Source organism: Schistocerca gregaria, chromosome 1 (assembly GCF_023897955.1).
Source record: "Schistocerca gregaria isolate iqSchGreg1 chromosome 1, iqSchGreg1.2, whole genome shotgun sequence".
Classification (NCBI taxonomy): domain Eukaryota; kingdom Metazoa; phylum Arthropoda; class Insecta; order Orthoptera; family Acrididae; genus Schistocerca; species Schistocerca gregaria.
Window position 1 is genome coordinate 887,736,879 of NC_064920.1, and position 24,130 is coordinate 887,761,008.

The 24,130-nt window shown below is 41.9% G+C and overlaps 1 long non-coding RNA gene across 1 annotated transcript in view; it reads left to right on the plus strand.

Annotated features, from left to right (window-relative positions):
- Positions 1–23,873, plus strand: part of LOC126308845 (uncharacterized) — a 37,838-nt gene extending 13,965 nt beyond the window's left edge. The window contains exons 2-3 of the long non-coding RNA XR_007554346.1: positions 23,320–23,534; positions 23,790–23,873. This is a non-coding gene — a long non-coding RNA (uncharacterized LOC126308845). The remainder of the gene's footprint in view (positions 1–23,319; positions 23,535–23,789) is intronic.
- The last annotated feature ends 257 nt before the right edge of the window (positions 23,874–24,130 follow it).

The following is a 24,130-nucleotide window of genomic DNA, read 5'->3' on the forward strand; positions in this document are numbered from 1 at the left end:
GTGCCATATAGCGGGCCAACCATAGCGCCATCTGGTTTCCCTCTTCAAGCTAGGCGAGTTTCGTTTTTGTAGTTTTTTCGTTTGATGCTTATGTCGTGAGATATTTATCCCGGTCACTATCAATGGACCACCCTGTATACATCAGACCTACAGATTTCCGTCGCATTCGGGAAATTCTTTCGTGATGCGTTGCTCTTTTTCTTTTCTTTTTTTTCGTAGAGTGTATTTGAGACCAAAAAATCGCTTCTTTACAGATGCAAGTACTGTTGGGCGAAAGACTCATGTAGTCTACCCATGGGGTTAACATGCACAATAATTTTTCGGCAAGAAAGTAAACAAAAGTCCCACTGAGGAAAGCACATACAGTCCTGAGACACATCTGGATAATAACGAGGCTATGAAACGGTATCTTATTAATTATGAATTCCTCTCCTGTATCATAAGCTTCACCCTTCGATATGAAAATGCAAGACGGCTGTGCGCTGCGGAATATGCAGGAACATTCTGCCCGTCCTTGATTAAGTTATACGGACGACGGGCGGCAGGGCTGGCGGTCGTGTGACTGGTGCCTGGGGAGACCGAGACTGCTGGCTGAGCTGTCTGCAGAGGCCGCGAGACGGCGGATGACGCCGCGACGTCTCGCCGGCGGTGACTCAGCGCCCCCAGGAGGCCGCGGCGGCCTGTCTGGGGGACAACACTTCCCGCCCGCATCCGACACTGCCCAGGTCCCTGTATTTTCCCCCGTACACCAAAACATACACTGAAGAACCAAAGAAACTGGTATAGGCATGCGTATTCAAATATAGAGATACTTAAACGTGCAGTAAAGCACCTAGATCCGCTCGGCCATCGCGGCCGGCGAATGTCAGGTAATGCATATAAGAGTTTGCCTGCCTCCATCCCTTTACTAATAGATCTGAGACGATAAACTAGCATTGTGTTGTTCTCATATAAATTATTATTTGCCATTATTGATGTCATCGTTGTAGCAACAGCACCATGTTTTGTACAACTCAATAACAGGTTTGACACAATCCCTTTACGAAGACACTGATTCTCATCCAAAGATACTTCATCACCACATATTCTGCGCACATAATTTTTGGAAATGAAATCTCCGAGCATGCAAAGGTTCACCATAATATTTCCAAACGAATGTTGATCTCCGCAAGCTGACTGGGAGGTCATGCCTTGAAGACACTGCAGTTTCTCTCTTGATGTACTGATTTTCTTTATGTCTAATATTGTTGGGTCCTTTGACCAACTAACCGCATTTACCTTTACGTATTTATTTCCTCTAAATTTTAATTTAGGCGATAATTTCTTTATTCGCGGCGTTTTTATGAAAACACGCGGAACCAAAGGAAATACAAATCAACACGTTCTTCACTCACAACAAACTTCGCTAAGTACAACCATTAACGTTCGAAATCAATAACAAACACGATCGGATAAACGAGTATCGATAGTAGACGCATGGTAGGAAACATTCAAGGGATAAAACAATAGAAGCATGAAATAATATACAAAGAGTAAAAGAATGGTGTACATTATCACTGTGTGGAACAAAAAGGAGGGCGTGGCATTTAAATGCCAGATTGCACAGAGCATCAGGAAAACCATCATATCTCACGAAAAAATTGTCGTATTTGTATAAAACAAAAACTGTTTCACACAGGAAAGACCAGGCATTTCAAATATACTAAAATCTAAAAGTCGAATTTTTTTGTGGCCCACTTGCTTTCCGTCTCCCCTTAATCCGCCAAGCAGATTCGATCTGAGGCCGGAGCGCCTATCCGTGTCCAGGAAACAGCTCATTAGCGCTCTCGGCTAACCTGGAGGGTCAGTAGACATCAAGACAATCAAACTCTGAATTAAGAAATTTTATTTGCTCCATACGAATTCAACAAACTTTATTACAGATGATAGCGTTGCTATTTTGTGTCGTTTTTGTTATGCAAATGTTTGTCAGAACACCATATTCTCCATATTTACACAGCAAATGAATACAGCATTAATATCTCGTATTTTGCCACACTTGTGAACTTATTTAATGAACAGTTCACTGTTTTGCGGGAAACTTTATTTAAATTTTTACCGCAAAGTATATTAAAAACTGTGCTAATTTAAGAGTGGTCAGTCACATGTTGAAAAGAGAACCAAAAGACGATTCTGGCAAGAAGCCATAAATAATTATTTAAATAATTTTTAACAAAAATTCTTTGTTTTTGAATGGGTGCGCATGTCCGCAAGAATACTGCCTTATTTATTTATGGAGAAACTTGTATTTATATCTATTGTGAATGTTCTGAGTCTGATAAAATGTTCATAACATTTCTTCACTTAAATGCTGTTGTAATATATTAGTTTCGCCCAGAAAGTTATCAACTTCAATCAGATCATGTCTGTGGAGCTTAAGGACGATGTACTTTTGGTGGGGATGGGCTTCAGCCAATGGAAAAAAAGATAATAGCCGAACACTATGGGAGTCAAGCGGAGACTGGGACTGGGATAAGGAATAGTATTTAATCGTGGAGACGTTTGATTATGGGCGGTAAAGGGCCACTACCATTCTTTAACATCTGAACAGACTTGGTGTTTTGAGAGGTCTGAGTTTATTGTGGAGCTGGACTCCCTTTCCGCTTGATTTACGGAACTGAACAGACAGAATGTGAGTTCCGTTCCTTGCATCACGGGTGTTGATTTGTGAATGGTCATGTTGAACTGCTTTGAGCTTGCGAATATTTAATGTATTGTGATTACAACGGACATAGTTTTCACGTAGGTTTGATGACTATCTACTCTGGAGGTTTTGCTACCAGTCTTGTAACGGCCAGCCGGGTGGCCGAGCGGTTCTAGGCGCCTCCGTCCGGAACCGCGCGACCGCTACGGTCGCAGGTTCTAATCCTGCCTCGGGCATGGATGTGTGTGGTGTCCTTAGGTTAGTTAAGTTTAATTAGTTCTAAGTTCTACGGGACTGATGACCACAGCAGTTAAGTCCCATAGTGCTCAGAGCCATTTGAACCATCCTTGTAACGCTCTCAACGTAACTTTATTGCATTTGATGAAGCTATTTTATGTCTGTATTTTAACTGAATATTGTAGGAGGACTTCCTGTTTATTGGAGATGTCCTTACCTGCATAAACATTATTCAACAAAATTCGGACTTCCTGTTTATTGGAGATGTCCTTACCTGCATGAACATTATTCAACAAAATTCTCCGTCGTCTTCATCAATTAAATACATCAGGATTTAACCCTTTTATTAATTTATTGATTTATGTTTTATTTTATATTTCTGTGTAGCTTATTAACTCGCAGTTCTAGCCAATGCATGGACTATTTGACTGCAGGATGACACCTACGCGTTATTATTTCCAGCGAAATGGCAGCGGAGCATCAAAGCAGACGTGCGTAGCGCGACCCTATGACTATATCGAGCTAATCTTCTGAAGCAGAGCCGTGCGTAGCTCTAGTACCTAAAGTAAGAGTACCCACAATTAAAGACGCAACTGGTTTGGTTGCATAGGATGCTGTTTAGATGAGCAACTACTCAGCAGTAACCGTTAGGTAACATCGCAACTTATCGATTATGTCCCATAAATTTGCGATTGGATTCATGTCGTGCTACCTAAATGGCCAAATGATTCGCTCGATACGTCAACAATGTTCTTCAAACCAATCGCGGACAGTTGTGGCCCGGAGACATGGAACATTGTGATTCAAAAAAATTACATCGTTGTTTGACAAATGGTCTCCAAGAAGATGAATATAGTCATTTCCTTTCAATGATCGGTCCATTTGGACAAGAGGATCTGGTTAATTCCATTTAAACATAGCCCACACAATAATGGAGTCACCACGAGCTTGCACAGTGCCTTGTTGACAACTTAGGTCCGTGGCTTCGTGGGGTCTGTATCACACACAGATCACGCCGTCAGCTCTTACCAAACTGAGATCGTGGCTCATCTGACCATTCCACGGTTTTCCTGTCGTCTAGGGTCCAACTGACTTGGTCACGAGCCCAGGAGAGGCATTGTAGGTGGTGCCGAGTTCTTAGCAAGGGCACTGGTGTCTGTGGTCTGCTGCCATAGCACATTAAGTCAAATTTCGCCGCACTGTCATAGAGGATACGTTCATCGTACTTTTCAAATTGATTTCTGCGGTTATTTCACGCAGTGCTGCTTGTCTGTTAGCACTGACAATTCCACGCAAACGCTGCTGCTCTCGCTCGTTAAGTGTAGGCCGTCGGCCCCTGCCTTATCCATGATGAGAGGTAATGCCTGAAGTGTGTTTTTCTCTCCACACTATTGACACTGCGGATCTCGGAATATTGAAATCCTTAACGATTTCCGAAATGGAATGTCCCATGCGTCCAGCTCTAACAACTATTCAGCGTCCAAGTCTGTTAATTCCAGTCATGTGCCCATAATGACGTCGGTAACATCTCCACATGAATCATCTGAGTACAACTGACAGCTCCGCCAATGTGCCGTCCTTTTATACCTTGTGTACGCAATAGTATCGCCATTTGTATGTGTGCATATCGAGATTCCATGACTTTCGTCACCTAAATGTATAAGCCCAAGCCATTCGTTAATCAGAGCCTGCAGAGCCACCACATTGTGGAGATGTTGATTGCTACGTTTCACCTTTTGATGTCAATAGTCTATAGGATTCAGGTCTGGTGATTTACAGAGCCAGTCGACATGCATTAGAGTGCCCTAAGCTGTCCTCTGTCGGGACATTAATACGCCCGTGGACGACAAGCTGGTGACGTTACAGTGAGGAATTCCATGTTTCATCACACTGCGCAGCGTGAGTAAAGAATTCGGCATGTTAGATTTTTACCTCGTGCAGACGAACGTGGCCATTGAGATGCGGCATCTTTTTACGGTACAAGCAGTACACAGGAGTCACCATATCGTGTGGCGTTAAACATCGTATTTAGTAAGTTTTCTTTCTTATAGAGTACTTGGCACAAATATAAGTCATTTCAAAACATCAGAAAATTGAGGATGTCACGGAAACGTGTCGTTTTAGTTACGATTTATTGCAGCAAAATTGCAGGAAACAAGGTATCCGTAAATAACGGTTTCCTGTCTTTGATGTTTTCAGAGTTATAACGTGTGCGCTACGAAAGGATACCGTGTCAATGCTGCTGCACATTGATGATTTCTCAAAAGCCAGCAGCAGTTGTCTGATAAACAGTAAATTAATTTAGTCTTTGTCTTTCTCACGTGCTTTTCAAAGAACTGAACTATACGTGTGTATATTAATGTGTAGACTAGTGGTTAGGAAATTAATCGTAGTTCTCGTTTTAACGTAAGTCTTGTGAATATCCTTGTGTAGGGTGGCTACCTAGAGTAAATTGTCCCGTTGCCAGAAACTCCGTCACACCACTGAGTTTTAATTTTGTACTAGTAAACAGCATACAGCTTATATCAGTGCATTCCAGTTTGAATATCCATCTCGTGCAGTAAATTTTCGGTAAACAGGGTTTCTAATAACAAGTATCTGTAAATACATCAAATTCAGAAGGGAAATTTGTTTCTGTTTAATAGTGTGCGGTCTCAGAGTTCAGTGAGAAATCTGTATAGTAATTTTCAGTGTTACTTTATTCCCCTTTGGTATGTTTTGTATACATTTCAAACTCACTAGCGACATGTGAGACCTTATATCTATATTATACACACTACCATATGGCTAGGAACTGTGCTTGTTGTGAGCGGACTCAAGGAGAGCTGGCTGCTGTCCGTAAACAGGTGGAAGGTGCATTGGCTACCGTCGACAATCTTCTAGCCAATGCTCAAAGTTGCGGTGACGTCGGGCCCCAGTGACGAGACTTACGACACCTTTGCTACAACTGGAATCCCCTGGTAACCCGGACGTCGCAACATCTGACCGGTCCGTCTTCACTCCAGAGCGGGTGGCAGAAAGCGGTGGATTCGCGTGTCACTGGGCGGCAGGCGAAAGAGAAAGCAGGCCGTGCGGCTGGCTCCCTACGTCTTAGCAATAGGTACGAAGTGCTACACAGTGTAGATGATAACTCTTGCCAGCACGGTATGCCTCTACTGTTAGGCCAACGGTCGATTTGCCTGCCCAGTCCTGACAAGTAGAGAGGATGGGTATGCTTGTTATTGGGAGCTCCAGTGTTAGGCGGGTGATGGAGCCCCTCAGGTATATAGCAGGCAAATTGGGAAGGAATTCCAGCGTGCAGTCGGTATGTTTGCCGGAAGGTCTCATCCGTGCTGTGGAAGAGACTCTGCCGGCGGCTATCGACCGCACTGGGTACAATCGGCTGCGTGTAGTGGCACATGTCGGCACGAATGACGCCTGCCGCTTGGGTTCTGAGGCCATTCTCTGCTCCTTTCGGCGGCTAGCTGTTTTGGTGAAGATAACTAGCAGCGCACAGCGGAATGCAGGCTAAGATGTCTATTTGTAGCATCCTACTCAGGGTTGATCGCGGTCTTCTGGTTTGCTACTAGGGTAGCGAAGTACGTGTGGCGTGCACAAAGGACTTTTTTTTAGCTTAAAGAACCCCTCCCTTGGGATCAAAGACATTATGCCCGTTAAATCAGCCAAGGTGACCTCAGAGAATTTAGGTTCTCGAAGATTAGAGAGAAAAGATTATTATGATTTAAGTAAACTGCACGAGCATCCAAGTAAAGGTCCCAAATAAGTATCGCTTACTGAAGGTTATATTGCACAGATAGTATTGGGAACAGAAAGCTGGTTGAAACCACACGTTAATGACAAGGAAATCCTAATTTCAGATTAGAATGTTTATCATAAGGATAAGTTAGTCGCCAATGGTGGCGGCGTGTTTATTGCAATAAAAAATTCGATAAAATCTAGTGAGGTTATCACCGATTCCGAATGTGAATTAATCTTGATGAACTTGAGTATCAAAGAACGGTCAAAAATGGCGATCGGATGCTTTTATAGACCACCTGGGTCAGGATCTGTAGTTGTAGAGCGCTTCAGATAGAGCTTGCAGAATATCATTAGTAATTTTCCTGATCATGCCGTTGTAATAGAGGTGACTTCTACTTGCCAGGTACACATTGGGAGTGCTGTGCCAGCAGAACGGGTGCCAGACACAGGGACTCGTGTGGCATTGTTCTGGATGTCTTGTCCGAAAATTACCTTGAGCAGATACTGAACCAACTCATGAGGGTAACATCTTAGACCCCCTGGCTACAAACAGACCTGAACTTACCGATTCGGTTAACGTAGATGATCATAAGGCTGTGACAGCATCTATGACGACGTGTGCTAAAAGGAATGTTAGGAACGTAGGAAGATATATGTGCTCATAAAGGGTGACAAAATACAAATTTTAGAATATCTCAACAGTCAGCGCCAAATATTCTATGATAAGGACGAAGATGTTGAGAACAAATGGAAAAATATATATATATATTCAAAGGCATCTTTCAACATGTCGTAGACAAGTATGTTTCAAGTAAAGTTTAGAGGGATAGGAAAGATCTTCCATGGTTTAGTAGCCTTGTTAGAAAAGCTTTACGTAAACAAAGAGCACTTCATCTCAGATTCATGAGAAGTAAAAGCCTAGCTGACAAACAAAAGCGGAACGAATCGAAAATGATCGTAAAGACAGCAATGAGAGAAGAATTCAATGATTTTGAAAGTAAGACGTTGTCAACCGATCTGACTAAAAACCCTAAGACATTTTGGTCGTATGTAAAATCACTAAGTGCGTCAAAATCATCTGTTCATTCTCTCAGCGACCACACCGGCACCTTGGCGGGCCGTTGTGGCCGAACGGTTTTAGGCGCTTCAGTCCGGAACCGCGCTACTGCTACGGTCGCAGGTTCGAATCCTGCCTCGGGCATGGATGTGTCTGACGTCTTTAGGTTAGATAGGTTTAAGTAGTTCTAAGTCTAGGGGACTGATGACCTCAGATGTTAAGTCCTATAGTGCTTAGAGCCACTTGAAACACAACGGCACCAAAACAGAAGACGACAGAGAGAAGGCCGAATTACTGAATTCGGTCTTCAGAAATTGTTACACTGCGAAAGGTCGTAACACTGTCCTTCCTTTCAACCGTCCTGCGAACGTCGAAATGGCAAATACTGAGATAACCGACCGCGGAACTGAAAAGCAGCTACAATCGCTTAGTAGGCGTCAGGACTAGATGAGATACCTATTAAGACTGTATAAAGATTATGCGAAAGAACTTGTTCCCCTTCTAACAGTAATTTATTGTAGATCACTTGAGCAACTAAAGGTACCTAACGACTGGAAAAAAAGCGCAGGGCACTCTCGTTTTTAAGAAGAGTCGCAAGACAATTCCACACAATTATAGACCCGTACCGTTGACGTCAATCTGTTGTAGAATTATGGAACATGTTTTATGCTCCAGAATTATGACGTTCTTGGAAAATGAACATCTCCTCTATCAAAATCAACATGGATCCCGCAAACAGAGATCCTGCGAAACTCAACTTGCTCTGTTCCTCCTTGAGATCCACAGAGCAGTGAACAATGGCGTTCGACTCGTATTCGGGAGGACGACGGTTCAATCCCGCGTCCGGCCATCCTGATTTAGGTTTTCCGTAATTTCCCTAAATCGCTCCAAGCAAATGCCGGGATGTTTCCTTTGAAAGGGCACGGCCGACTTCCTTCCCCTTCCTTCCTTAATCCAATGAGACCGATGTCCTCGTTGTCTGGTCTCCTTCCCCAAACAACCCAACCCCAACCCAACAGTGGCGCTCAGGTTGATGCCCTCTTAGTTGATTTCAGAAAGGCATTTGGTACCGGCCCGCATTGTCGTGTAATGAAAAAATTTAAAAAAATACGAGCTTATGAAGTATCGGAATATATATGCGATTAGATTCAAGACTTTCTTGCAGATAGAACTCAACATGTCGCTCTTAACGGAACAAAATCGGCAGATGTAAAGATAATATCCGGGGTACCACAGGGAAGTGTGATAGGACCGTTGCTGTTTACAAGACTCATAGACGATCCAGTAGAAAGCGTCAGATGCTCCTTAAGGCTATTCGCAGATGATGCAGTTGCCTATACCAAAGTAGCAACGCCAGAAGATAATAAGAATTTGCAGAACTACCTGTAGAGAAGTGATGAATGGTGCAGTCTCTGGCAGTGATCCTAAATGTAAATAAATGTAAGATATTGCGCATATATGGGAAAAGAAATGCACTACTGTACAGCTATACTATTGGTGACAAACAGCTGCAGCAGTGTTTGTCACAAAATATATAGGCGTAACTATCCAGAGCGACCTTATGTGGGATGACCACATAAAACAGAGTGTGGGAAACGCAGATACCAGACTCAGATTAATAGGAAGAATCTTAAGGAAATGTAATTCATCCACGAAAGAAGTGGTTTATAAGGCGCTTGTCCTCCCAATTCTTGAGTACTGTTCATCTGTCTGGGATCCATTTCAGGTAGGACTGATAGAGGAGATAGAGAAGATCCAACGATGAGCGGCGCGTTTCGTAACGGGATTGATTAGCTGGCGAGAGAGCGTTATGGAGATGCTAAACTAATTTCACTGGCAGACGTTACAAGAGAGGCGTTGTGCATCACGGAGATATTTACTATCGAAATTTCAGGACAGCAGTTTTTAGGAGGAGTTGGACAACGTGTTACTTCCCCCCACATACATTTCGCGTATTGAATACGAGGAGAAAATTCGAGAAATTAGAGTCAATACAGAAGCTTACCGACAATCATCCTTCCCACGCCCTATTCGTGAGTGTAACAGGGTTGGAGTGATCAGATAGTGGCACCGAAAGTACCCTCCACCACAAACCATAAGGAGGTTTGTGGAGTATGATGTAGCTGTAGCCGAAAGTGCGTCTTTTTGGTGCAATTTGCATATTAAATATCAAATATTGACAGCTGTAGAAGATAGAAAAAGGTAGTATATTTTTTTCACCTTTTGTTTTCTAGAAGATACGGGGTGTTTCTTAGAAGTACTATCTGAAAGGTCGATGTTAATTGTTATAAATCATGTATATGCTTTAATTCTTGTTCGAAAGACCAATGACTGTAATGTTTCCCTAGTGGTCAGAAATATTAACACGATTGCTAATTTGTCAGAAAGTAAACTCGCTATAAGGAAAGTTCTTGCGAAGTATATATATCTTCATCTTTTGAATCTGCAGCTGTTGTCCTTTCTTTCTGCATTTGCGGTTAAATTATACGGTATGAGTTGCGCCTTTTTTTTTTTTGCAAACGCACTGCTTTTTCTTTTTATTCAAAAATGTTTCTTACCTCTGTGCCATCATCAGTGTGTTTATGCTTATTGAAAACTGTAAACAGTGAAAATATTTTACGTTATAATTGATTTAATGAAGTGAGATCTTAAGGAAGATTTTGTTCGTTTTGTTTCTTACTATGATTTCACTGAACGGTTTCCTGCACTGCACTGCACTGATAGTTTGTCATGTACATAATCTGGTATGGATCGTTAAGCGTATGGCCCTCCAATCATCTCGGAATATTGACGATCTATCACAGAAATCTGACAGACTTTGGCACGATAGGTAGTTTATGCAAACAACTCTATCAATCACTGCCAAGTCGCGTTACTGCTTCCATAAGGGCAAGAGGTTTACCAATGCGTTGTTGACTTACTAAATTTTTCAAGCTGTTTCTCTTGAGTAAATAATAAAGTTTGTCTGAAATTGTAATCATTCATCTGTCTGTACATGCACACCATATCTATCGATTTCAGTCCCATTCGGATGATTCCTTCGTAGTCCGTCTTTTTTTCATGTTGTCTTTGAATGTAGTCCATAAAATAAACTCCTATCGAAACTTCAATAACATAATTATTAATATGACACTTCTTCAGCTATTGCTGTGTCTTGCCCACTACTGTTTCATCTGGATAACACAGCAAATCGTTGCAATCAATGAACAATTTTTTTTATAAACAGTGATCATAATATGAGCAATTCAAGTACGTACTAAATATGTACCAAACAACCGGAATTTTTAGACTTCAATGATTAATCAGTATGTCAAAAAAATATGCCACTTTTAAATACAAAGAAAAGTCCTCGAGGAAGCGTTTAATGTCATCATTCATGGGGTTGGAACAGACTAGAACTGCAGATTCCTGCTAAATATGTTCAGCATACATTTCGTTAGGTGTAGAACAGGCTGGAATCAGTAAAAAAATGTGTGGTAGCTCACGTGCTGTGAATACAAGACATGACCACCATCTTATCCATTAGCCCGAACGGGGTGTTGACTGGTAGCAGGCACGCTCCTGCGTCGCTTGTCGTTGTCCACAAACTACAGACGCCTGAGACGTCTTTGAACACGTGGACGCCATTACTGGTGACTCGAGTGACCAAATATAGTGCTATCAGGCGAGTGCAACTTGAACCTATGCTTTTGCCATGTACTTTAACAGACTAATGCCTAACCAATGTAAGGGTGAATAAAGGAGCTCTATTTGTTGAACGAAGAGTAGCACTACTTCGCCGGCATACATCTCCACCTGACGTGTCACCTGTTAAAGATGTCTGGTACGTTGTTGTCGAGTAACTTGTTCGTCGCGGACGTCCAGTAAGAACTGTTGCTGCATCGCAGAAATCATCTCAGCATCTAGTTTTTGGCCCACGGAAAACTTAAACCTTGTTGCCCTCCCGAAATAGCGTCCAGTTACTTATCACTGCACTTTCTTACTTATGAAAAAACAGCCCCAAATGGCAAAATACCATCTATTTAAAAATAACGATTTCGGCACGTACAGGAAGCCATCTTCGCATTGACTGCACTGTGAAGACTACGAAAGTGCATGGTAGTTAGACAACTCAGACTTGCATGAGATATACAAAGATTAAACTAGAAAGTCGTTATGTTTCATATATTTGTTGGAGCTGGCGATGTGCTGAGCAGCTGTGTGTTGTCAAGACGATAACTACTGCTAGTGGCTGTACTGCCACGCGTTAAAAAGTGCTTGACAGTGCGTCAATTTGTTGCATTGCGTCAGTTGGAGCCAATGGAACCTTACAGTACTTTACGTAAAAATATTTATGATATATAATTGAAGTATGAAACTAACAGTTCAGTAGTATGTATATCAGTAAGCAAGTTTTGCTTTTAAATAAATAGTGCATGCCATTAATAAAATTGCTTAACTTTAAATAAACTTTAATTGTAAATGTACCAACAAAAAAGTGTGTGCGAACATTGAACGCCAGCTGATAGTGCGTGCTGGTACTTCCAGGCGACGCCGTTTCCATGGAAATGGTGTTGTGATGTGTTGGTCGTTGCTTGTCAAAGACCACGCTGAAGCACGCTGTTGCCTAGGCGAAGTTGTACGGTGCCTGCTGGCGTCCAAAGATATATATATAGATTACCCTGTTCCCGTGGAGGCGCTGTCAAAGACCATGTTGTAGCACACTGTTGCCCAGGTCACGTTGTATAGTGCCTATTGGTGCAAAAAGAGATGTGTGGATTACGTTGTTTCCATGGCGACATTGTCCATGTGGCCGTTACATTGGATGAATTGGCGTTTTGGTCGCAGTTTTCACTGTTGTGCTTGGAGAGTACCGCGATTTATGAAAAACTGAAAGAATCAGACGACATTTACAGTAATTATAATGTGTAAGTAAATCAGAGTAGCATGAGGGCAAAACAAATATTTTAGATAATACAGTATCAATATCCGTAAAAGATTTAGGAATTAAAATATAAAACCGAAGTCACAGAGTCAAGTGGTAAAAACAAAATACGTAAAATCTAATAAGTACAATGAGCTGCATCAAACCAGTCTCAGGACTGAAGACCACAACAACAACAACAACAACAACATCGTTAACATTGTTGCGATTTTCACAAATGTTCGTGTATATTTCCATAAGTACATTCCACTTTTTGTAAATGTCCATTTACCTTGCTCAATTAGTGTACAGGAAGCCATCGCAGTGGGCATAGTAATGGGCAAAAGCCTAATACTTGAAATGCAGAATAAGTAAATCCACAGCGCTCGTAACTGTCCTCTGTATCCAAACCATAAAAAGTAATGGAAATAAAACGTTAGCATAACTGATTCTACGGTTGTAATCTACAGACGTGCTACGCTTTGCTTATTGATGAGTGCATAACGGCCTCTCATTTTAGTTTGCCAAGATTTTTTTATTCGAGTTTCATCACACTCGAACATCCAAGCAAAAAACAGCAAATTATGCTGTATATTGATGGAGAAATAGTTTAAGAAATTTCATCCAGTGGCAAGTTACAAAATCAGTACAGAGTGAACTGGAAAAGTAACTGGCAATGTCACAAGTGCAGTATGATTACTATATGTAATGAAAACATCTGTATCTTACACTTTACTTAGAAATATCCTATAAGCTGCCATTAGTTGCAGATTTTTACCATCGTCTCTCTGTCTGGTTCAAAAAGTATCGTCGAACAGATACACAAAACTACAAGCCTGTACTTCTGACATCGGTCTGTTCTATAATTTGAGAACATGTTTTATGCTGACGTGATTTAACATTTCTGGAGGCCGAAACTTTCCTCTTTAGAAACCAACATGGGTTTCGAAAACAAATAATCACGTGAATCCCAGGTCGCTCTGTACCTCTACGAGACCCAGGAAACAATAGAAACAGGCACCCAGGTCGAAGCCGTGTTCCGTGACTTGCAGAATGGATTTGATAGAGTTCCTCCGTGTCGCTTAGTGAACAAAATACGAGCCTATGGAATATCTGACCAGCTGTCTGGCTGGACTGAAGAGGTTCTAGCAAACAGAAAGAAGCATATCGTTCTCAAGGGGAACAGTCTTCAGACGTAAAAGTAACTTTGGGTGTGCCCGAGGTGAGTGTACAGGACCATTACTTTTCGCAATATATAGGGTGTAAATTTTAAGTTGGCAAACTAGAATAACTCGAAAAATAAGCTTCACACGAAAAAATGTGTATAATCAAAGTTGATTATTTTGGAGGGGGGACATCTGCTCGTGCTAAAATTAGCCCGCCACCCCTGCCCCCTGCGGGTGAGGGGGAGGCAACTTTAAAATTTCAGATGGGAACCCCCATTTTTTATTGCAGAATTATATTCTACATAAAAAACTAGGTAAATTTTGTCTTAAACATTTGTTTTGATTCTTGGTATTTGGCACAGTAATTTAAGAAAATCAATGTTCTCATTTTTGGGTGGAAAACGGTTACGGGTAAGTAAAAATTACTTATTTCCTTCGTAAATTTTGATCGCTAAAACTAAAACTCTCCTTCTCTCCCCATAGGGTGGGGTTTGAGAGAGAGGAATTAGAGTTTTACATATGTTGACCCAAATATTAATTTTTTCCGCAGATTCCGATAAGTTTTGTTTGTTTCGTGGTCATGAGGTCACACAACTTTTGATTATCAAACAAATCATCTGACTATCTAACTAGCTAACCAAACAACCTAGTTACATGTTTATTTATCCGTAACCAGTTTCCACGCAAAAATGAGAACATGGATTTTCTTGAATTACAGCGCCAACTACCAAGGAACAAAAGAACTGCTGAAGACAAAAGGTACGTAGTTGTTTATGTAGAATATAATTCTGCAATAAAAAATGGGGTTCCCATTTGAAATTTTAAAGTTGCCTCCCGCTCCACCACCAGGGTGTTGGGGTTACTGGCTAATGTTAGCCCCAGCAGATGTCCCCCTCGAAAATAATCAACTTTGATTATACACATTTTTTCATGTGAAGCTTATTTTTCGAGACATTCAGGTTTGAAATATTAAAAAATTTACAAGCTGTATACAAATGACCTGTCGGATAACGTCGGAAATTGTATTACGCTCTTAGCGGACCATGTTGTTGTATACAGAGAAGTCCGGACGACAGAAAATTGCGGCGAACTACGGTAAGACCAGCAGAGGATCGACGCTGGATGAAAGAAGTCGTGAGTGACCCTCAACAGAAAAAACATAACATAAACATAAACAAACATAAAAACATAAACAACGTACTGCGAATCAGTAGAAAGACCCTTTATTGTATGATTACTAAATTCGGGAATAAAACACATTCATAACATATCTAGGAGGCGTACAGTGCTATGTAAAGTGGAACGACCACATAAAATTAATCGCGAGTGAGGCAGATTCCAAAGTGAGGTTCATTGAACTAGTACTCAGAAAATGCAACAGAGGATGCAGCTTACAAAACACTCGTCCGACAAGTGACTGAATATTGCTCGTCCGTCTGGGATCCGTACCAGATAGGATTGAGAAAGGAAAGACAAGAGGTTCTAAAAATGACAGCACATTTCGTTACATGTTCATTTAGTAAGCGTGAAATCGTCATGGAGAAGCTCACCCAAATCCTGAGGCAGACGTTGCAGAATCGGGTGTGGTCTGCTGTTAAAGTTCCGAGAGCGTACACTGCTAGAATAATCAATCAATTCACTGCTCCCTACTACATACATCCCACTTAAAGGCTATGTACGTCAAATTAGAAAGATTCAAGCTCATACGGAGGATTGCCAACAAAAGTTCTTCCCGTGAACCATACCTGACTACAATGGGAGAGGGGGGAGGGGGAAGGGAGTAACAGTGGTGCACGAAGCACCCACCACCACACACCGTAAGGCGTGCTGTGGGCTGTGGAGTAAAGATGTAGATACATGTGGAAAATATCGATTCCTGGTCACTGGATTTGCCTAGTGTGATCGTCTGAGGATCAGTGGATTAGTCTCGATATTACAGCCCCATCAAATATTGCCCCTCGCGGCTCGCTGATTTCCCCCGGCGCCGTGGTAAACGCTGCGTGTGCAGCACGTCATTACACCGCGCCGCTGCTGCAACATTTCGCGGCCAATCCGGCGTCTTCTGGACGCGCGATGCTCGCAGATTGAGGTGTGAATTATTTCTCTTTGTAATTCAAAAAGTCGCACGCTGGGTGGCGTCTCGCCACTTGCCAGTAAAACACCTTTAGATTGTGTACACCTAAGAGAGGTAAAGTGCTTAAAAAATCGGTACGGCTTCCCCCGTCGGAGGTTCGAGTCCCCCCTCGGGCATGGGTTGTGTGTAGTTCTCAGCGTAAGTTATTTTAAGTCAGATTAAGTAGTGTGTAATCTTCGGGACCAATGACCTCAGAATTTTGGTCCCATAAGACCATACCACAAATTTCCAATTTTTGTCCCGGCTTGTACCACAGTGGCAACTACCTTGCCGCAGTGGATACACCGGTTCCCGTGAGATCACCGAAGTTAAGCGCTGTTGGGCGTGGTCGGCACTTGGATGGATGACCATCCAGGCCGCCATGCGCTGTTGCCATTTTTCGGGGTACACTCAGCCTCGTGATGCCAATTGAGGAGCTACTAGACCGATTAGTAGCGGCATCGGTCAAGAATGCCATCATAACCACCGGGAGAGCGATGTGCTGACCACACGCCCCTCCTATCCGCATCCTCCTCTGAGGACGACACGGCGGTCAGATGGTCTCGGTAGGCCACTCGTGGCCTGAAGACGAAATGCTTGTACCACAGTAGAACTCAGTAGGACCATATAATCTATAACTTTGTTCAATTACCGTAAGCACGTTAGTCCGTAGTAGGAACAGGCACACTGAAGAGCCAAATAAAATGCTACACCTGCCTAATGTCGTGTAGGGCCCCAGTGAGCACGCAGAAATGGCGCAACACGACTTAGCATGGATTCGACTAACGTCTGAAGTCTGTAGAAATTCGCTTTATGGTTGCATTTCTGTCGCGTTGAACGATTCTCTACTGGACGAAACTGACACCGCCAGTCATGCACAGCTGTCCATAGATCCATAAGCGGACGAGGGGGTGGAGATCTCTTCTGAACAGCACGTTGCAAGGCATCTCAGATATGCTAAATAATGTTCATGTCTTTGGAGTTTGGTGGCCAGCGGAAGTGTTTAAACTCAGAATAGTATTCCTAGAGCCACTCTGTAGCAATTTTGGATGTGTGGGGTGTCGCATTGTCCGTCGGAATGCACAATGGATATGAATGGATGAAGGTGATCTGACAGGATGCTTACATACGTTTTACCTGTCAGTGTTATATATAGACGTATCAAGGGTCCCATATTACTCCAACTGCACACGCGCGACGCCATTAAAGAGCCTCCACCAGCTTGAACAGTCACCTGCTGACATGCAGGGTCCATGGATTATGAGGTTGTCTCGATACCCGTACAAGTCCACCTGCTCAATACAATTTGAAACGAGACTCGTCCGACCAGGCAACATGATTCCAGTCATCAACAGTCGAATGTAGCTGTTGACGAGACCATTTGAGGTGTAAAGCTTTCTGTCGCGCCGTCATCAAGCTCAGAACGGCCATGTCGGTGATGTTTCGTTGAATGGTTCGCACGCTGACACTTGTTGATGGCCCAGCACTGAAATTTCCAGAAATTTGCGGAAGGGTTGCTTTTTTGTCAAGCTGAACGATTCTCTTCAGTCGTCGTTGGTCGCGTTCTTGCAGGATCTTTTTCCGGCCACAGAGATGTCGGAGATTTGACGTTTTACCGGATTCCTGATAATCACGGCTCACTTGTGAAGTAGTGGTACTGGAAAATCCCCACTTCATCGCTACCTCGGAGGTGCTGCGTCCCATCGTTCGTGCGCCGGCTACAACATCACGTTCAGACACACTTAAATCTTGATAACCTGCCGTGATCTGCTTGTTTAGATGCCTCAGTTTTTGAATAGGCATGCGTATACCAGTTTATTTAGCGCTTCAGTGTAAATCACAATTCTAACCGACAGTGACAATCAAGTTTGTCGTTCGGAAAGCATATTCTTTTAGAAAAGTCAATTTGTATGACGGGCAGAGATAATGCAATAGCGTAGCCGTCAACATTATAACCTATGACAATGCTATATACAATCTATCCAGTGAATATGTACTTTAAAACAAATAAAATGGTATTTATAATAAGATAATATGAAAAGGATATCTCTTGTTCGTGATTAATAAGGTAGCTTCATAAAATACATGTATGAAGCTGGCCACCCATAATGCGATGGTGAAAAGTGTCATTGTGATAAAATTTTCCACAAATAGTAAGTTTTACCGCAAAATCTATATGCAATGTCAGAAGCCAGTTAAAAACCTTTCTAACGATTCCTGATTCATCCTTGTACGATTAGTATGCATTGAGGAAAGAGATGTTGACTTGGGAAATAATATATATGATTGAATACCAGTTAATAACAAGTCGGAGAGTAAAGCCTGCAGAAGAACATGAAGTCATTCCTTGCGGAACTTCTGTGTAGCATAGTTGGTGGAGTCGCTGAACTATAACAGAATGCTTCCCGCTATATCTGGATTTGGTGTTTCTAAGTGGATGCGGGACTTCTTTATTAAATTAATAGAGAGAATTTCTATAATTCTCAGTGTTACGTAAATATAAGAGCTCTGTCTCTCAGGAGCAGGTTTGTAAAGCTTTATAAGCTGATGCCCTTACTAATATGATATAGAATTTTACTTATTGGCTTATGAGGTATTCATGATTGCAGTAGTTTTCATTTATGCATACTACAAATAGAACAGCACAGATAGATATGGACAATGGAGGAAACGTGGCTTTTAATAGAGTTTGCGCAGAAATTTAACGCGCGTCCATTTTCGCAAACAAACTGTGTGATTTGCGAGCCAAATAAACCCGACAACTGCCGTTGGAGAGAGCTGGGCGAGCAAGTTACGTTAACCAGCTCGTCCCCTGTGCCGATGGCGCTGTTATTCGTGAGTTCAGACGTCCCGTTAACGTCCACGTCAACATTAACTGCCTCCTTGCGTATGAGGATGGCTTTTAGCGGCGTGCGGTGCGTGTGACGAATGACGTTACGTACTGGTTGATACAGGGTGACACAGAAAAACTATAACTTTTGAAGCACCCAATAAAAATGGAAAAAAAAATTCCGACAAAACTCTTATTGGCAGCAACTGAACCACTACAACTTGCCTTTTAAGAGATATTAGTCCAAATTACAAGTGTCTAAAAGTTACATTCTGTTGGTGGTGTCCTCATATACGTACGCATTCTCCCAGTCTGCTCGTGATGTTCCCCATTGTGTGCTGCACTATCTCAGATGGGATATCAGGAATTTTGCCTTGAATTATTTATTTTAATTGTTCTAGTGTTCTTGGCCGAGACATGTAGAGCCGACCCTTAAAGTAACCACACACGAAAAAAATGTCAAACGTACAAACTTGTCGAACTTCGGGGCCAGAGAATGTTTCGAATCTTGTGATGAGATGGTTAACAAACAATTCTCGCACAACTACCATTGATTACCTTGCAGCGTGCGATGTTTCACCATCCTGTTGAAACCAGGGTTCGTGTAGCTGTGGAACACTGCTCAAAGCAGTTGTAACAGAAGACTGCAACATGTCAACATACCGATCCGAAGTGACAGTCACTTTGATCCGCTCTTCATTTTCGAAAAAGTAAAAGTACGATGACCACGTGTGACGAAATTGTACACCATATTGTCACCTTGTTGATATGTAAATGTCATTCACGAACTTCATTAGGGTTTCTGTCTGTCACGTAATGGTAATTTGTGACCTGTGAGACGAAAATGGGCCTCATCAGATTCGCACATCTTGTGCAGAAATCCATTGTCCTCGTTTATGTTTGTCACAATTTGTCGACGGAATTCTAATCAAAAATGATAATTTTTCTGCTTCAATTGTTGCACGATCCGTGACTTGTACGGTTGAAACTTTAAATCATAATAATTCGGCCAAAACGCTCTCGTTACACTGCCCGGAGCTGTCCGCTTACGAGCAGAAAGCTGTAGGTTCCCTAAAACTGAAACACTTGCGGCTTCGATATTCCGAGGAGTAGTAACGCTTCTCGGTAGACTGGTGGGTTTCTTTTTTAGAGGAGATTCAGTCTCTGCAGTAATTTTAATTCATGTTTTTATCGCGTGTTTTGAGGGAACCCGAATATGACTCTTTTAGTTGGAAAAACGTCAGAGCTCCCTCTGCGCAGTTGTCATTGTCTTTGTAAAAGATGTTTATGGCAAAGGCACGCTTTGGAACTTTCCGAGATTGTTTACAGCTTAACGTTGCTATTCCTCAATGCTGCCTACTGTATGTGACTGACATTACTCATTTCAGTAGTTCCCGAAATTGTGTGATAGCCGCGCGGAGTGCCCAGCTGTTTAAAGCGCCATGTCACGGATTGTGCGGCCTCTCCCGCTGGAGGTTCTAGTCCTCCCTCGGACATGTGCTTGTGTGTGTTGTTCTTAGCATAAGTTAGTTTAAGTAGTGTGTAAGTCTAGGGACCGATGACCTCCACAGTTTTGTACCTCAGGAATTCGCACACAGTTCAACAGTAGTTGTTGTGTGATACCCTGTTTATGTATTTGCAAAAGAATCGCCCAGGTGGACGCTTAATATAAGTCGAGTAAGTGATCGTGTTTGCTAAAAACACTAATGGGTAGAGAAATACTGGCTATGCTTCCATAGTTTTGTGTTGGACAAATTCTCCTCCAGAATTACTAACATTAGCTAGCATCCCCTTCTCCTCCGATACGTCAAACGTTATGGGATAGCAATATAAGTGCCAGAAATGAATCCCCTCCCAGCTATTCTGAATTTGGAAACACCACCGAACAACTTGCAACATTGGACTTGGCTGTAAAGAACCGCGATCTGCAGTTAGCCGAATTCGAAACAACCCTTATTGTTCCCTGCGCTAGGATATAAAATATAAATGTATTTTAAATTAAACAACTTCATTCATGTAATTATTCTGTCATTCTACTAACGAATAAGAGCTAATGAAAGCAATAAAATTTGATGTGTCAGGTTTGCACATGCTCGTGAAAATGACCAAAAATTTGAAAAAAAAATTTTTTGCTCTATAGAAAAGAACATTTCATGCTGATTTCAAGAATGTATAGTTTGTGGGATTATCATTTTCCGTTCGATCTAAACTTGAGGTTGAACGTAATGTTGTACAAGGGCCACGCCCATCTGTCAGTTTGAAGTGCGTCAGAATAAGTGATGCATTACTTTGTTCGTACGTTTTATCCGTCGTTAGCTACAGATAGTTATCACAGGTCTATTCTAGAAGGCACTGACACCCGGAACCAAAGTACAGATATGCCTAGAAGACTATAGTTAGAATGTAAACAAAGATCTGAGAATATATGATTTCGGAATTTCATATGCATGTGATTTTGTAGTTATTGTGTGTTGTTTTGTTTCTGTGTATGTGTTGCCTGTGTTACATATTCCAAAGGAAAGAAATTTAGCCCCAAACGAAAGTTTCGCGACAACCAGTTCCAAACACAACCGAATTATACACACCAGTTGCTTTAAAAGTTGCCCACGGAAACTGTGACTACAGGCAGTGCTTCTAGACGTAAACTTTCGCTTCCTAAATGCAATAAGAAAAAGCCTAGTAGTACTGTGAGACGCAATAACGACGAAAATGTTACTGTGAACCTAAATATGCTGTCAAGACTTTTGGAGAGTGCTGTGAAATGTAAGTACTGCAATTGTGAAGATAGTACTGACGTTTCTGAGGCCATTCCAGCAAGGAAGGGACTTGTAAGTCTGTTAGTGATTTCCTGTAACTCGTGTAAGATGCACAGTGATACAATGACATCGCCGGTAACTGATAGTCGACATTACAGTGTAAATATTCAGCTTGCTTATGCAATGCGATGTATTGGAACGGGAAGGAGAGCTGCCTAAACTTTTTGTGCAGTGATGGATTTGCCTCTACCTCCACTGAGGTTTTTACAAATACAATAAATTAATACATAATGCTTTACGTAGTGTAACTGAACATTCAATGAAAAGAGCAGCAGAAGAAGCAGTAGCCTTGTCTGAGAATACAGACATTGTAGCAGCGTTTGATGGATCTTAGCAGAAGAGAGGTCATACTTCTCTAAATTGGATTGTAACTGTCACATTTGCCGGCCGAAGTGGCCGTGCGGTTCTAGGCGCTGCAGTCTGGAACCGCGAGACCACTACGGTCGCAGGTTCCAATCTAGCCTCGCTATGGATGTGTGTGATGTCCTTAGGTTAGTTAGGTTTAAGTAGATCTAAGTTCTAGGGGACTAATGACCTCGGAAGCTGAGTCCCATAGTGCTCAGAGCCATTTGAACCATTCTTAAACTGTCACATTTATTAAAACTGGTAAATACTAGATTATGAATATCTAACAAAGCACTGCCAGGATTGTTCAAGTAAATTTACTGGCAACCATGTTTGTGCACAGACCTTTGATGGCCCAAGTGGAGACAAGGAAACGAAAGGAGTTCTAAACATTTTTAAAAGTTCAGAAGTCAGTCGTCGTATTAGGTATGTAGGCTACCTTGGGGATGGAGACTGTAAAGAACACACTACTGTTGTTAATGACAGACCATATGAGGACACTGTGATAGAAAAGCTTGAATGTGTTGTGCATGTACATAAAAGAATGGGAGCTCGGCTGAGAGAATTATGTAAAGACTTCAGTGGAAAAAACTGTCAGATGGAAAACACATAGGTGGTGCAAGTCGTCTTACAAAAAGTGAAATTGAGCCTTTGTCTCAATATTGTGTCGGCCGCTGTGCCCGGCTCTCAAGTCTGGAACCGCGCTGCTGATACTGTCGCAGGTTCGAAAAATGGTTCAAATGGCTCTGAGTACTATGGGACTTAACATCTCTGGTCATCAGTCCCCCAGAACTTAGAACTACTTCAACCTAACTAACCTAAGGACATCACACACATCCATGCCCGAGGCAGGATTCGAACCTGCTACCGTAGCAGTCGCGCGGTTCGCAGGTTCGAATCTTGCCTCGGGCACGCATACGTGTAATACCCTTAGGTTAGTTAGGTTTAAGTAGTACTAAGATTAGGTGGCTGATGACCTCAGTTATTAAGTCCCATAGTGCTAAGGGTCATTAGAACCATTTTTGAACCTAATATTGTGGACTAGCAATAAGGAGAAATGTAGGGGACTTGGAGAACATGAGACGAGTTGTTTGGGTAACATGGTTTCAGAGAGTGTCAGCAGACCAAACCCTACAGCATGGTTCGTGTCCGAAAGGTGCAAGTACTGGTTGAGCAGTGCTACAGGCATACAATAAATCCACAAGCATTCCTTACTACTTGCTGTAATGGGGGAATTAAGCCTATATATACGGATCTGTCAAATTAAAACATACTTAGGAAATGCATGCATGGTCTCTCTCAGAATGTAAAAGAAAGCTTCAACAGCTGTATATGGGAGAGAGTACCCAAAACTGTATTTGTTAGGCTGTCAGTGCTGAAGATTGGTGTAATGGATGAAATAATAACATTCAATGATGTTGCAATTTCAAGGATCAATGTTATGAAGAAACTGAACACCCAGACGGGAAGGAATATGGCTTCAGCTCTAACTGCTACTGATAGGCGGCCGGTAACTGAAGCAGACACAGCTGCAGAAACTGCTACCAAGAAGTCAAGGATAAAGAAAAGAATGAAGAGAAAGACAATGGAGGACAAGGAAACAGGAGGAAAACTTGAGTATTCAGCTGGAACGTTCTAAACATGTGGTAAGTTGATAAATTTGTAAATCTTTTTTGCGATTTACCGAAGGCTTGAATTTTCATCATTCAGGGACACTTTTCTCCCAAATGACTGAAGTTAAACTCACAAAAATTGGTACAGATATTTAGAATGACATCCTCTACATGCCTTGCCTACTATTTCTTGAAAAAATTGTAACATGATGATGATGTCGGTGATATTTGAGCTATATTTTTAAATATTTTAGCTGTAGTAAAATAAATTACTTGTCTTTTTCACAGATCAGCATCAGGAAAGGAAATTGGAGGCATAAAACACTTAAGTGAATGTTGTCTGTACTGTGACTCTATTTCCAAGCTGTGCAGTAAGTGGTTCCAAAGACAATGGTACCAAAGTGAAATAGTGTTCGGTTTTTTATACTACTTTAAATATTGTTATCAGTGACAAAACATAATAAATGTCTCAATGATTGTTTGGAAAATGCTTTTACTAATGAGACTGTGTGTAAGAATTTTGAGCTATCTCTCATTCATAGATCAGTTGCACTCTGAGCTTGAAGATGACGCTAAAAATGCAGCCCGTTAAGGGGCATCCCCTTAAGAACCACAACAATACTGCTTCT